Genomic DNA, 16,413 nt, shown 5'->3' on the forward strand with positions numbered 1-16,413 from the left:
AGACTCACTTTCACTATATTATCATAAACCTTATTCATTCATTCAAGTGTGTATACATATCTGAGAAAGCCTTTCACATAAACACCTTTATACAACACATATTTATACCTTGCTAATCATACACTTTGAATGCATAATACGATGTAAGGGTGCATATAAGAGTTAACCTTTCAATCGACACCATAACACATCATATTCATAGCTATACATGTAGAGTGTGTGTGCATATTGGTCCTCATAGTGACAAAATAGCAACAATATTGATATTAAGTGCACTTCCCTTCAAGGGATCACAACACACTCACAATGTCCCCAAATCATAAGCAATTCACATATTAATCCTTTAGGAATTCTAGACCACACACCCACACTTCATCATAGGAGACAAGGACACATTCAACCTTGAATAGGTACTCCTAACATGTATATGATCACACATTCATGTAGGGGTCATATAGGTAGGGGTCATTCCACAATACTACTTAACATAATCAATCATGTAGACCACACCATATCCCTAACATTATCATTCACATTATACTCCTCATCATCAACACACTTTAAACATCATGCTAGCATGGAGGATTTCATATATAACCTTCATAGCACAACTTCATAAACATATGTATCATAATCATCAATTCACTTCACATCTATTGCCTTCAAGGCCATGATCTCAACATGCATATATACACAAGAAGTAAACACCGCCACCATATGTGGACCAAACCACACAACATCAGTTCTTATACTATAGACTAGAAGTTAGGTCAACTTACCAATTCTCCAAGCCATGATCACCATGGATCAATCCTCAACAATTCTTAATCAATTGACATAGATAGCAATAGGAATCAATAACGTAAACATAATCTAAGAACAATTCTATAAACAAAGGGATCAACCCATAACTTTGCCCACAAGGCCATAATTCTCAACTCATCAATATACCAACAATTCAACATGAATAAGTATAGATAATCATAGGAACCATCAATAAAATCTAATCTAAACATAATTTCACCAATACAGATCATATTAACAAAGACCCACATCATAGGCCAATTTTCGAGAATTTGGGGATCATGGGTTCTTCAAGAATTCATTTGAAACTATCTTAAAAACCTTAATTCCACATTCATTCATCAATAGAATGATTTAGAAAGTCGTTTGACAAAGGACCCATGTTTAGATTGAAAATTGGGAATTTTGGTCTTTGAATCACTTTTGAAAATCTTTGATAGGACTCCTTGAATGAAATGTTATTCAAGAATCAAGCGTTACCATACCTTAATTATTGAAGACCCATGAAATTGAAGAAGAAATCAGTTGAAAACCCATCTTCTAGCATGAGCTTCATCAAGATCTTCAATGGAGTTTTTGAGAGAATCTATTTTGAGAGGGAAGGGTCAATTTGAAGACTGGGGTCTAATTCTAGGTTTTTTTGGGGTTTTAACCAACTTAAAATACCCTAAAATAGGTAGAAGAACCGTTTATAATAATTCCCCAAACTACCCAAACTACCCGTCACTTAGTTGGACCTTTTAAACAAGTCAAACTTGAGTTTTATTTTCGCAGATTTCGTCAAAAACCAAGTCTGCGACATTGAGGTGTCCCCACAAGTTTCTGGAAATTAAATTTCGAGACAGTAGAGTCCGCAGTGTCTCCGCGATGCAGAGCCACTCTTTTTCCATTGGTGGAGGAGGTCAGCGAGCCACTCCCTCCATGCACAACTTCAAGCTGCCTTGGCAGCTTGTTTGGCCAAGGGTTGTGGTCCTCCTCGAGAACCCTTAGGGTTGTCCCGAGGAGTCGTACCCAGACGTTTTGACCCTAAAAGCATTTATTAAGACACTAGGGTCACCTCCACTGATTTTAGACTTCAAACAACACATAAAGACATGAACAACATACTAGAACACACCAACACGTAAAAGACTAGTTTTCGAACGTCTTGGTCGTCCCTTGACGTTTGACTTCACAATTCTTTAAAAGTGACTAAAAAGGCTATTCTTCATTATTTTAACAAGTTATTAATGCATAAAACCCATTTGAGGCTCTACTTTATCCTACTTTATTTTGAGGGTCATTACAATCTATTATCTCTGATCGGGGTACTCAATTTACTTTTCACTCTTGGAATTCATTCCAATAAGGTATTTGAACTAAGGTTATGCTTAGCATAGCTTTTCATCCCCAACCTGATGGGCAAGGGGAGCATACCACCCAAACATTGGAAGATATGTTGAGGGCATGTGTAATAGACTTCAATGTTGATTGGGATGACCACTTGCCATTAATAGAGTTTGCCTACAATAATAACTATCAGTCAACTATCGGTATGGTTCCCTTTGAATCCTTGTATGGTAGTAGATGTAGGTTTCTGGTTGGTTCGTTTGAGGTGGGTGAAGTTGCTTTTATAGGTCCCAAGGTAGTTTATCAAGCCATTGAGAAAGTCTGGCTCATTAGAGAGAGTTTGAGAACGGCTCTAAGTAGACAAAAGTCTTATGCCGATGTGAGAAGAAGGGATCTAGAATTTGAAGTTAATGATTGGGTCTATTTTAAAATCTCACCCATGAAGGGTGTGATGTTGTTTGGCAAGAAAGGGAAACTTAGTCCCCGGTATTTAGGTCCATACCTAATCTTACAACGTATTGGGAAGGTTGCTTATGAGTTGGATTTTCCAAATAAGTTGGCCCCGGTTCATCTGGTATGTCATGTTTCTATGCTTAAGAAGTGTATTGGAGATCTGACATCTATAATTCCCCTAGTATGGTTGGGAGTTGAAAAAAATATTTCATATGAAGAGGTTCCGGTTGAGATACTAGAACTGCAAGCCAAGAGATTGAGAAACAAGGAAATAGCTTCTGTGAAGTTTTATAGAGGGATCACTTAGTTGACGGTGCTACTTGGGAGGCCGAGGCCTAGATGAAGTCCCAATATCCTCATCTCTTCCCTTCTACTCATATTAAAGCTTAAGGTAAATAGTTCCTCTTGAATTTTCTTGTTTAGGAGTCATGTGTGATTTATGTGTTTCCACGATTTCCTTAAGTTATGCGTGTTCTTGAAAAATTCATGTTTACTAAGAAAATGAGTTTTCATGATTGATTTTCCTCATATTGTTGTTCATTGAGTATTAGTTGCCTATTTGACTTCATGAGATGGATTGATGAATATGCCCTATATGTATATGCTTTTCTTGAATAAATCGCCAAATGGTATCATGGGATTCTGTGGAACATGCTTTAAAGTTTGGAGAAGGTAATTCCTCTTATGAATATGAGATATGCTGAGTTTATATGCATAATGGGTTGTTAGATGTAGTTCCTACTTTCTTGTGATGCATTGACTACGTTTGAGATGGAGTTGATGTTTCCTACTTTGAATTGTGCATTATTTTGATGTGTCATGCATGATGGGTTGCTAGTCTTGAGTCTTTACTTCCGCAAGGTGTCTAGATCGTCATTCGAGGAAGAATATTCCCAAGGGGGAGATATTGTAACACTCCAGAAATTAGTAGGCTAAACTAGAGCTTAATGTGAGGGTTAGAGTCTTGGATGTAACTCCAAGTACTTAAAAATAAAGGGTTTCGTGTTAGAACGTCAAGGTACGACACCGCAAGGACAAACCATGGGTCCTCGAGGAGGACACTGGAAACTGCACAAAAGTAGTGGACCACGACAAGAACCATACCTCGTGTGTTAGACCATGCCCATGGGTGAGGGGTCGTAGGTCAAGGCCCTGAAATTAGGCTCTCAGAACCCAACCCAAGCTTCATTAGAAAGGTCTGTCAGTGAGGCTCGTGGGTGGTGACCTGGGGATTGTTTTAAGGAGTTCTTTTAGGGGCACTTTGGGGTTTTCATGTTTTATTTAATATGAAGTTGTGTCATTTTACCCTAATTTAGACCACTTATATAAGTATTTTAGACCTCTTGATTAAGTCATTCACCTCATTATTTCTAAAACCCAAATCAATTACCAAACTTCATCATCACCAACGAAATTCACTCTCTAGAACTTCAAGGAAGAAAAAGAAGGAAGCTGGAGCTAGGGTTCAGGTAGAAAGGATTTCTACTCAAATTCATTGGGTTTCACTGCTAAGGTATAGTAGATATTCATCCATGGATAGTAATCATCCATGGAGACCCTACAAAACCACAATTTCAAACATAGAAATCCCCAAAAGCTAGAGTTTGATACCAAACTGGGGGGGTCCTTTTCATTGATTGATTCGTTCATAATACATTTTTTCTAAAGGTATTAATGTTATAAATTTTTTTTATATTTAACAACATATATTCTATACTTTCTATGTCGTGAGTTTGTTGGAATGCTTCTACGTTTTCTTTTATTAGATTACATTATAAACTAATATCTGTTATAGCTTGTTGCCAATATTCTAAGTATTCTCGATTTATCATTAATCTGAATATTAAATTTCTAAATCACTTAAATTAAATTCTAAGATCTCATTATTTATTCTATTTATTTCATCCATTTCGTACCATATCTGGTTTATTAATTCTTCTTCTTCTTCTTCAAATATATTTTCCCATATTATCCTTCTTAGATCAATGACTTTTATATCTTTTAGTATATACAAGATTAATGTTTCATTATTTAGTATCAATTCATCATGTAAATAAGACATGACAATTTTAACATAATTCCCTTATATCATAGGCCTGACGAATATTATTCATATTAGATTACTATAAACTAGATTATTTCCACCATGTTTTCCTGTCACTGTTAACATCGTACTTTCAAAGGTACTTTCTTCCTAACAGCGCCTCAACTACGTTTACTCCCCTCACGGCTTCTTATGCCTATGGTTTCAACTTTAGGATGGCATAGTCTGGAAGATTTCCTTTTATTCCTCATGTTAACAAACTAGAAAACATCTGATAATAATTCTAGTATATAATAACTAATATAAACTTATTCTATCAATTCTATGATATTCAGGAATTAATAGATTTAGCTATGCATAGTTATGAATATGTGTACCTGTGTAGTATCTACAATATTTTGATCCATAGCTTAGCTTGAAAACTTAGATTTTTATTGAGAGAATATTTTGTATACAAGAGGCTTTGCTTTCCATCGAGAAAGTCTTGCCTTATGTTGCCTTCTGGATCTACTATATATAAAAATATAAGTAACTCTACTATAGTTACTTTAATCTATACTATAGTTACTTTACACAAACTATAGTTACTACTACTTTACATAAAGTTCCACTAACTTCAATAGTAATGTACAGTTACTACTACTTTACATAAAGTTCCACTAACTTCTATAGTAATGTACACGTTGCTTACTACTTTACATAAATCTTCTACTTCCACTAACTTTACTTTTATAATAGGACAAATAACTTTTTCTTTGCTGCTTTTTTTTTTATCTTGTTTCTTTATCTTGTCGGCCTTCTTTACAGTAGATTGACAACTGGAATCACATTATCTTCGCCATAACATTTTAAGCATTGATGGTCTGGATATTTGTGTCCAATAGTTCTGCAATAATTTGTCATTATCTCTGGTGAAATAAAACTTCGTCGTATAGCTCTTGTAGTCGGTTGTTGTTCTGGTTTTAGTAGACTTAATATCCACTGATGTATTTCTTCCATATCTGCTTCTCTGGTTTCTCTAGAATTTTAATATATCATTTTTTGTTCTCTGGCATAATAACTCCATACTGAATTTCCACTTAAATAATTAGTTCGTAATTCATTTAATATTGTAGCTATTCCAATAACTCTTTTCCTTGCATAGAATCCTGGTATCTCTATCTTCTGTATTTCTTCTTGTTGCTCTATTTTTTTTGGTATTATCATTTCTCCTGTCAATCCGATTTTTATCACTTGTATAATAGGTTTGATTTCATCATATAATATCTCAGCTGGTGCGGAATAAAATTTTATATAAAATAATGTTCCTTTGGTTATCCTTTTGTAATGCATAAATGCTTTGTGTAGCTCTGGAATTGTTGATATCTCGTCTCCTGTTATGGTATATACGGTACTTAGTAATCCATAGTGATAGCAAGTTCCTACTAGATTGGTACTGGTTCCTGGTTCTGCAATCAATTTGTTATATCCTTGTAGGTTTTGGGTAAGATAGTCTTCATTGGGGTTTTTTGTAAGGATTTTGGTTTAAGAAAGTTTGTATTTTGTGAATACTTTCTATATAGGCTCTGGTTATATGGTTGTATGTCTTTTTATTTTGTCCTATACTTTCTTTATACGTATTTAACTAAGGTGGTATGAATACTGGGTCTTTTTGGGTTTTTGGTATAAATGGTTTTTCAAATATTTTGTTCATGTTTGTATTGACATATCTAGTTTTGTTTTCTTCCTTTGTTGCAGAGGTGCTTCCTGTAGCTGCATGTCACAAATTATTAGTTTGGGTTTTTCGGTGTTTTCCATCGTCACCTTCTAGCTCTGAAATTTTCAAGTCTTCCGATTGACTTAGCTCCGCATATTTATTGTCATGCTGCTGACTTTTCATTTGTTGTAGCTTTTTATCCAGGCTATCTACTTTTGTACAAAGCAATGTCATAGATAGTATTGAGTATTTTTTCAATAGTATTTTCTTTGTCTAGATCCGTCTGTGTAGCTTTGTCTTGAAATGTAATCTGCAATGACATTTTTGTTAGTACTTATCACTTCTATTGTAAATGTAAAATTATGTATATTTAATACTAGTCTTCGTATTTCTTTTGTTGTTACTGAATCTTGTATCTTCCTTGTAATTCACCATTTTACCTGCGTATTATTTGTTCTTACAATAAACTTGTTATATACGATGTATGGTTCAAACGCTAATAGACATTTATATAGAGCATATAATTCTTTTCTATTTATTTCGGGATTTGTATATGTTCCTGAATAATATCTACAATGATGTTCTATTTTTTCTTTATCATATTTATATTTTAATACTCCTCCATAGCTTATTTCACTGGCATCTGATTCTACTATGTATATAAAAATTTTATTTTCGTCTGGAAAATATAATTTAGGTAAGTTTTTACATAATAATTTTATTTTTTGTATTTGTTCTTGATTCTTTTTTGTCAAAGTAATATTCTACATCTTTCTTTAGTTTTTTATGCAGAGGTTTTAAATTTTCAACTAGATTAGGTATATATTCTCTTGCCTGGTTTACCAATCCTAAAAATGATTGTAATTTCTTTTTCGTATCTATTTGTTCTTCAGAATTTATTATTTTTTGTACTTATTGTGGTTTTTGCATCTTTATACCATTCTTATTTATTTGTATTCCTAAAAATTATATTTGAGTTTTCATTATTTCTGCCTTTTTCTTACTTAAACTTATTCTTGAGCATATTATAATATGTATAAATTTTTCTAATAATCGTATATGATCTTCTTCTATTCGTGAATATAACAATATATCATCTATGTATACTATACAATTTTCTAGTTGATGAAAATAATTATCCATGAAATGTTGGTATCTTCTTGGTGCATTTTTGTATCCAAAAGGCAGTACGTTCCATTCATAGAATCCTTGTGGTACTGTAAAAGCTGTTAATTTTTTAGATTCTTCTTCTAACTTGAGGTGGTAAAAGCCTGATTTACAATCAAATTTGCTGAAATAATTATACCCTTGTATCTGTCTTACTTTTAATACTTTGTTTGGTATTGGATAGTTATATGTCTTTGTCTTTGCATTTAGATTTCTGTAGTCAATGACCATACGACTTTTTCCTCTTTTTTGGTCGCTATGTTTGTTTACTATGAATGCTGGACTTGTATGTTTACTATTGCTTTCTTGAATATATTTGTTTTCTAATAATTCTTTTATATGCATTTTAAATTCTTTTAAATCTTCAAAATTATATTTCAATGGTTTTTGGGTTATTATACTATTTTCATCAATTAGTTCAATTTTTACCTTTGTTTTGTGTTTTTCCCATCCTTTTAAGGGGTCTTCACTATATAACATATCTAATTTTTCTTGAATTATTTTTAATTTATCTATTGAAAATATTATTAAGTCTATGTTGTGGGTACTTTCCTTAATATTTTCTAATTTTTGAGTTATTTTTTCACTTCCTTTAATCCATGGTGTAGATTTTCTGTTTTTATTATTTACTATTTTTGCTCCTATCTTTTGCTTACATGGTGTGGTAAACCACCAATGTGTTTTCGTTATTATATGAGGATATAATTTTTCTAGAAATGGCATTCCTAAAAGCATATCTTTATTTATAAATTCATAACTATATATCTCTTCTATAGTTAGTATTTTATCCCATATTTGTAATTTTTTATTTTTTACTTTATATGTTATCATACTTCCTTCATTATTAAATCCTGTTACTACTATTGGTGTTTTTAGTTTCTCCCATTTTTCGTCTGGTAGACAATTATGTTTACACATATTTGCTTCTGCTCCTGTATCTATCATTGGAGTGTAGTATCTATTATAGTAATTTTCTACTATTATTTTCGCAAGTATATAAATTTTCATATTGCTCTTTTTATTATGACTTTCTTGTTTTTATAAGTTATGATTAGTTGTGTATTTTCTAAGTTATATGGTTTCATTTCTTCTAACCATTTTATTCCTAATGTTATATTGTCTTTTTGTTATATTTTAAAGTCTATTAATATTATTATACCTCCTATGATTATTTCTTTTTTAGTTGTTTCTTCTTTATATGACAATTCTTTTGGTAATTCTGGACATACTTGTTCTTTAGAGGTTATTTCTTCTTCCGATACTAATTCTCTTGGTATATAATTTTCTTCTTGTCCAATATTTATTATAATAATATGTTTTCTTTGCTCTATTATTCCAGTTATATAATAATGATATGGTTCAATCTCTTTTATTCTTTGGTATTCTACCGATTTTCTTGAGAGTTGGGACGTATCTTTATTGTTATCTATATTTTTTATTCTTTTGATGTACTTATGCTATCACTTACTATTTCTAGATCTTCTTCTATGTCTATTTCCTTGTAACTGTGATCATTATTATATATTACTGTTACAATTTGTTCAAAAGGATTTTCTATTTTTATTTTATTTATCTTATTTTTTGTTGTTATCTTGTGTTTTGTTGTTAATACATATAGATTTTTACAGCGGGCAGTAAATATTTTACTGCCTGGGGCTAACTCTATTCCTGACATCTTCCAATATAATACTAATGATTTATCTATATTTCTGTCGTTTATTGCTACTGAATAATTAGCACTTATTATAAACTTAAATTTTTGGTATATTAAATTTCCTTTTACTACACTTATTATGCTTCTTTCTATTGGTTCTATTATTCTATCATCTGCCAAATATATTTCTATTGGTGTATCTATTCCTTCCCTAAAACAAGCTTTTATTAATATCTCTGTTACGCCTAGATGTACGTATTTTATGGGGTCTTTGGCTTTAATTTCTTGTATTTCTTTATTTATTATTCGTTTATTTATTATAGGTATTCTTGCTTTTCCTTTAGTGTATTTACAATCTATTATATGTTCTTTTTGACTTACTACATAGTATTCTTCTTTTTGTCTTTTAAATATATTTCTTATTAATGGTATCTTAGATATTTTTTCTACACTGAGATCTAACTCTTTTCCTTTTATTTGTTCAAATATATAAATATCAAAAATTACTTTTTGTTCTGTAGATTCTTCATTTGTATACTCTTCTTTGTTTATTACTTGTACGTTCTTTTCAGTCATCGTTATTTTCTTCTATTTCATTTTCAGATATTTCATTCTCAAATGACTCAAATTCATATATACTATCATCAGTTTCTGGTTCATAATCTATATAATCTATTTGTGTATATGTTTCTTCGTTGATTATTATTTCAGATATTTGTTTTTTCTTCGGATTCTTAGGTAATTTACAATCTTTAGCTAAATGTCCTAGTTTTCCACAATTATAACATGTACATTATGTTATTTTTTTCTTTGGGCTAAAAGGTCTTTTTGTTTTAGTATTTTTTATGTAATACCTTCTTCTTGGTCTTTTATACCTATATTGGGATTTATATTTTTTTATATTACCCTGGTTTTCTATATTTCTTTTTATAATAATTATCATTACATCCGAATTGAGGTGCTATCTTATCTTTACAACATGCTAGATTTCAGATTATTGTTTTTTCCATTTTTATGTCTTCCCTATATTTCTCACATATTTCTGAATACCATTTTTGTAAATATCTCATTCTTGCTCCAAGTGTATCTTATAATCCTGCTTCGTTCCAATCTTTTATTATTTTAGAACTAAATGGTTCTGGTAATTTTGTAAAGTATAATTTTCTTATTTCTTTTGATTCTTCCGCATTGTATGTTCCTTTATAATAATACTCTCTAAATACACATGTATATGACTTCATGATGTAGGTATTGTTGTATATTGGCCCAATGAAGTGAATAATGGTTGTTCATGGTGTAATTACATGACTTTAGTCTGATCAAACATGTATCCTTGATTAACCTAAGAGTCTATGGTGAAATTTTTATAGTCAATTGTCATGTCATGAAAGAGGCAAATTGAGGGTTAGATGTGACCTTCTAAGGATGATGAACTTCTTTATGAATTGCCTTAAGACAAGATGACCTAGATATGAATTACTTAAAAGTAAAGCTTCTAGATATGAATTGATTATATCAGGGCTTATATGATAGATCATGGTTGAGTAGTATTGAGATTGAGTTTATATGATACTATGTTACTATAATTGATCAAGGATGAGGCGTGTGGTTAGATTACCTTGAGAATTAGGTGTACATAATGATCATGTGAGGCATTGCTTGAGAGTAAGGCTTGTAACAAGAAGATGAATCCTAGGGCTTTAGGGGTAAAAGGTAAAGTGAATAAGCTAAGGATGTCAAGGCTTTAAGAAAGAACTTATTATGTGTGTTGAGTTGTATATGGCATAATTATGAAAAAAACTTCATCCACATGACCGACCTATAATATGATCACATGAGTTTATGTAAGAAATCAATGTTTTACTTGAGTCATGATTCTATCCATGTCTATTATAGTTAATGCTAGATGTGTTCACTTAACATGATTTATGATCTTTGAATGCAAGATATGAAGGGTATTTATGATTATGGTATTATGTGCATGTTTATGAACACTTTGAGAATGAGGTGTTTATAATGATAATGTTGTTATAGTGTCATTGAGAGGAAAATCACACACACACACACACCCGATGCATGAACATGACTATGATGTGACTAAGGTGTCGATTGAGTTATTGAATCATGTTATTCCCCTTATCTAATGTAGTTATTCTAGATGCTTGGGTTGAGTTGATTCATATCCCTTGAGGGGCAAATTATGAGGGTTTGTACATGTTAATAAGATTTGTGTATGAACTGATGATTCACTTGGAAAGTGAACATCATATGACTATTGTGTAATTATGGTAGTTGTTGAAAGGTCATTCTCCCCTTACCCTTACACATGACTATGCATGAATTGTCTAGGACTATGATAATGTTGTTGTGTTGATTGAAAGGCTATTCTCATTACCACTATTAACATGATGTGAATGGTTTTATCACATATTAATGATTCTAAGGTTGAAAGGCTATTCTCACCTAATGAATCTATGAGCTATATCATGATGTTATATTGGATTGTTTGTTAAGTCACCCTTCCATAAATATAAACTTAAGTAAAGACTTAACATGAGCTTAAAGGGAATTATTCTTAGCGCTAGGTGGATATGAAAATGAGATAGAAGCATTTACGCCAGTTAGTCCGGCTTCCTAATGTGCTCCTTTTACGCCAGTTAGTCCGGGTTCCCGAAACAGTTATCTCATGAGATGGAACCCTTTTACGTCAGTCAGTTTGGCTTTCTAGTAGCAATCTCTTTATCCCATAACTACGTTCCCATATAGGTCTTTAGCTAGTGGATCCACCTAAAAGCTGAACATGTTAGTTCTACCTTAGGCAAATAGGACACCTCTTTTCGGTGTGGGGCATTACACCGAATTCCATATAGCTCACATGGGCTATGTCGGTTAAATCTAATTCCCTACATAAACAAGAACATGAACCGTGACATATCAAGATCAAGAGTATTAACTATGACCAAGAACATGGGTTATTTACTATTGTTTCTCGAGAAGTTTTGCTTTGTGTGAATGGGGTATGTTGCTTCATTCATGAATTGCACAGGTAGGCTTTGAGAGTGGGCATGGTAGGTTTCCCTTATGACATGATGATGATGAGTTACTGCATGCTTTATATGAATTATGAACATGAACATGAACATGAACTATACTTACGACTTCTTAATGAGTTTTATTAGTGTGAGTTGGGGTATGGGACTTCACTTATACATTACACAAGTAGACTTATAAAGGGGTTATAGTGTGGCTTTCTTATGCTATGAAGATATATTAATTTAAGTATGCATGATATGGATTGTAGCTAAGAGTGACTTTACTTATTAGAAATTATGAACATGAATGTCTCATTGTCTATTAGTGTTGGCTATGGATAAGGTGAAGGTATGCTATGCATGATCATGGTGGCCTAGAAATGATACTTACTGTAGATAGGATTATGGGATCCTCTCTATGCATTGCACAAGTATAGCTTAGGGTTGCTTATGTGACAGTTCTATTATGATGTGATGATCTTGGTATGTATTTATGTATGTGAACTATGTCTTGTAATGATTGGAGTATGCATTATGTTTATGTTGGAGATTATGCTTGTTATTACGATGATATCCTTTATGCTATGATGAATTGTACATGATTTTCTTTTGAGCTACATTCTCCAACTATTTCAAAGATGATGTTCAAAAGTGGCATATAGCATGGTTTCAACTAAAATGTCCATTTTTGCATGCTTTAAAGATTTTTATTCATGGCTTCCATACTTAGTACATTTTGTGCTAACTTATATTTCTACATTTTCTATAGGTGTAGGATTTTGAGATATCCGATTCTTCCCTCGTGACAAGGACAATAGTAGATCATGAAGAAAAATATTGGTGAGTCCTTATACTATTCGAGGGCTTGACCATATGCCCTTTAACTCTTTGTTTTATGTTTTAGACATATGTAGGGACTATGTTCCTAAGATTTTATTCATGAGTTTTAATCCAAGTATTATAGATGGTTTGAGACATGGTGTTATAGACTCTCTCATTTTATAAAAGACTTCGATTATAAAGAAAAGTTTTAAATTCAGCACTATTTACCCTATGTTCTTAGGTCATGATATGCTATGAGGCTTGTATGAGACTCTTCGGAGTCTTGTACGCTGTGTGACATCTAGGCTGTAGCCTTGGGTCGTGACAAACATTATATCAAAGCACAGGATTTTGGGATGGTTTTAGGATGTCTCAAACCACGTCTAGTAGAGTGTTGTTCATAAATGTGAAGCGCGCTACATTTATGAATAAGAGGCTATCAGATGTTAGGAAAACTTAACTTTTTCATTCTCTAAGTCGTGCCCTAGAGTTTAGCTTTATTAGGTCTTTCTCCTAATGTGTGCCCTATGGTTTTCAGGATATGACTACTTCAAGGGCATACGTTGAAAGGAATGAGGAAGACAATGAAGAGCAAGAGGTTCCTCTCCAAGCTCCTCCCCAAGTTGTTCATAAATGTGAAGCGCGCTACATTTATGAATAAGAGGCTATCAGATGTTAGGAAAACTTAACTTTTTCATTCTCTAAGTCGTGCCCTAGAGTTTAGCTTTATTAGGTCTTTCTCCTAATGTGTGCCCTATGGTTTTCAGGATATGACTACTTTGAAGGCTTACGTTGAAAGGAATGAGGAAAACAATGAGGAGCAACAGGTTCTTCCCTAAGCTCCAATTGTCCCTATAGGTGACTATGTGTCTAATAAGAGGATTAGGTATTGTTTTAAATTGTTGACTCAAGTCGGATAGAGATTTTGGGATTCTATGGGTCAAAGGTGGATGAAGATCCTCCAGAGTTTATAGATAAGGTCTGTAAGGTGTTGAACTTTGTGGGAGCATCTCCGGTAGAGAAGGTGGATTTGGCCGCTTACCAATTAAAGGATGTTTCTCTAATGTTGTTTAGTCAATGGAAAGAAGTGTGGCCGGTAGAAGTGGACCCCATGGAATGGGAAATATTTAAGAATGGGTTCTTTAATAGGATTTTCCCTTTAGAGATGAGAGAGGCAAAGATACTTGAGTTCATTAATTTTTGCCAAGATAGGATGAGTGTTGAGGATTATTCTCGGGTGTTCAGTAGGTTGTCGAGATATGCTCCAATCGTAGTGGCCGACCCTAGGATGAAGATTAGTAAGTCTGTGTCGGGTGTATCCGACTTGATAGAAAAAGAATGTAGTATGGTTATGCTTTAGAATGACATAAATATTGATCATCTTATGATTCATGCTCAACTATTTGAAACAGAAAAACATGAAGAGAGGTCTAGATGAACAAAGAGTTATATATTTAATAATGATAACTTCTCTCAAGAAAGATTTTATGGTCAAACTCTTCTAAGATTCTCCCAAAGTTTAGTGGGGAGAGGGTGTCTAACCCTAGGCAAAAAAGAGGAAGCAATAGTGAATCGGTGTTACTTAAGCCTACTTGCAAAAAAGAGGAAGCAATAGTGAATCTGGGCTTAATTGATTGAGTGTGTCGTTTAATTTTGTTTTTGGGGGCTGTGGGATTGTTTTTTATAAACGAGGTCAAAAATTGGCACATTGGGCAGTTTGGAAAACTGGATCGACCTCGCCGAACCACTCGGCGGTTCGCCAAAGTCCCCTTTGATCGCCTTTAATTTCACGTTTTGGTTGAGTTAGGTTCTAAAACGTTCAGCGAGAAGCTTCGTCTCGCCGAAAGTCTCCCTTGATTGCCCTTTCTGCGACTCTAACCCCTAAAACATACTATAACTTTCATTGGGCTAGTCTGAGCTCACCGAGTGGTGTCGGCGATTCGCCGAATGGACCTGAACATTGTCGACCTGCCCTTTTTGTAGGAAATTTTCAGGCCAATCCTTTCGACGATCCCGATAGGGCTTTCTAAAGTGATTCGGCCACTCACCGATCGGTTTGGCGAGTCTTTATGCAACCTGATTTATTCATTTTTTATTGGATTAATTCTAACGCTTTTTGATGTGTATTACAGATATGGCTAGGACCAACTTGGATGATATATAGTGGTATGCTGCCCTGCAAAAGAGCACATGATATTATTATTAATGTGGGGAAAGCTGCTCCTTCTAAAAAGGGAAAGAAGGCACCTTCTAAGGGAGGTAAGGGCAAGGGCAAAGCGCCTGTAGTTGAGATACCAAAGCACAACTCCGGCAGTGAGGGAGAATCAAATAACTCTCAGGTCGCACACTCCGACCCAAATGAAGACCAACCACTCTAGACCAGGCGGGCCGAGATACGTGCCCGAGTTCGTCAAGATCCATCTAGGATCCTAGAGCCCACCCTCCTACTGCAAATAAAGTGCCAGCTCAGGTACATACGGTGGTTCCAGCACCACTAGTTCAGGGTCCCCCTCCCCGGCTACTCAACAGGCTAAATGCCGAGGGAGTGAGGACGATTCATGAGGAGAAGAGGATGTTTACAAATTGCCTAGGAGATAGGTACCCTCTGGTGTGGGACACAGTCCGGTTCCATAGATTTGACATCTTCACTAGGCCCCGAGGCCCATATATCCCCACTTGGGTTCGTGAGTTCTACACTACGTACGGTGACCTAGCACCCCACGGGATGAAGAAGGCATATGCCTTCACAGCGGTGATGCCCGTCATGATCCGAGGGAAAGAATTGGGGTGCAGTGATAATATAAAGGGAAAAGGGCCTGATATACCCCTCAACTTTGCCATTTGGAGCTGATATGCCCCTCGTTATTAAAGTGGCTCATATATACCTTTACCGTTATACGAAGCACTCACATATACCTCTACCGTTACAAAATGAGCTGACATATACCCTTAATTTAAAAGTAAAAAAATAGTTTTTAATGTATGTTTTTGACTTTTAAATTTTAAAAAATCATGTTGTGGTATATATGATCCTTCTAGCGAATTTCAAGGTATATTTTTACATTTTTTATCCATAAATTATTTTTTAACGTCTTTGATTATCATTTTTGGAGTTTCTTATTCTTATTTTATTTTTTTCTTTCATTCGTTAGTGTAAAGAGAAAATTTTAAAACTAATTTTTTTGTGGCTATATTATGATTTAAAACAATTTTTTTCGACTATATTGTTATTTAGTTTTTGTATTGATAAAAAATTGGGTCATCTATAATAAAGTTTACAAGAAAATTAGTGAAACATAAATAAATTTGACCATCAAAATAATAACTTTAAATTAGTCGTTGAAACAAAAAAGTCAAAAAAAATATGTGTGAGGAGAATTAAATATACCGATATGGGATTATATTTTTTTAA

Source organism: Solanum tuberosum, unplaced genomic scaffold, assembly GCF_000226075.1.
Source record: "Solanum tuberosum cultivar DM 1-3 516 R44 unplaced genomic scaffold, SolTub_3.0 scf00002, whole genome shotgun sequence".
Taxonomy (NCBI): Eukaryota; Viridiplantae; Streptophyta; class Magnoliopsida; order Solanales; family Solanaceae; genus Solanum; species Solanum tuberosum.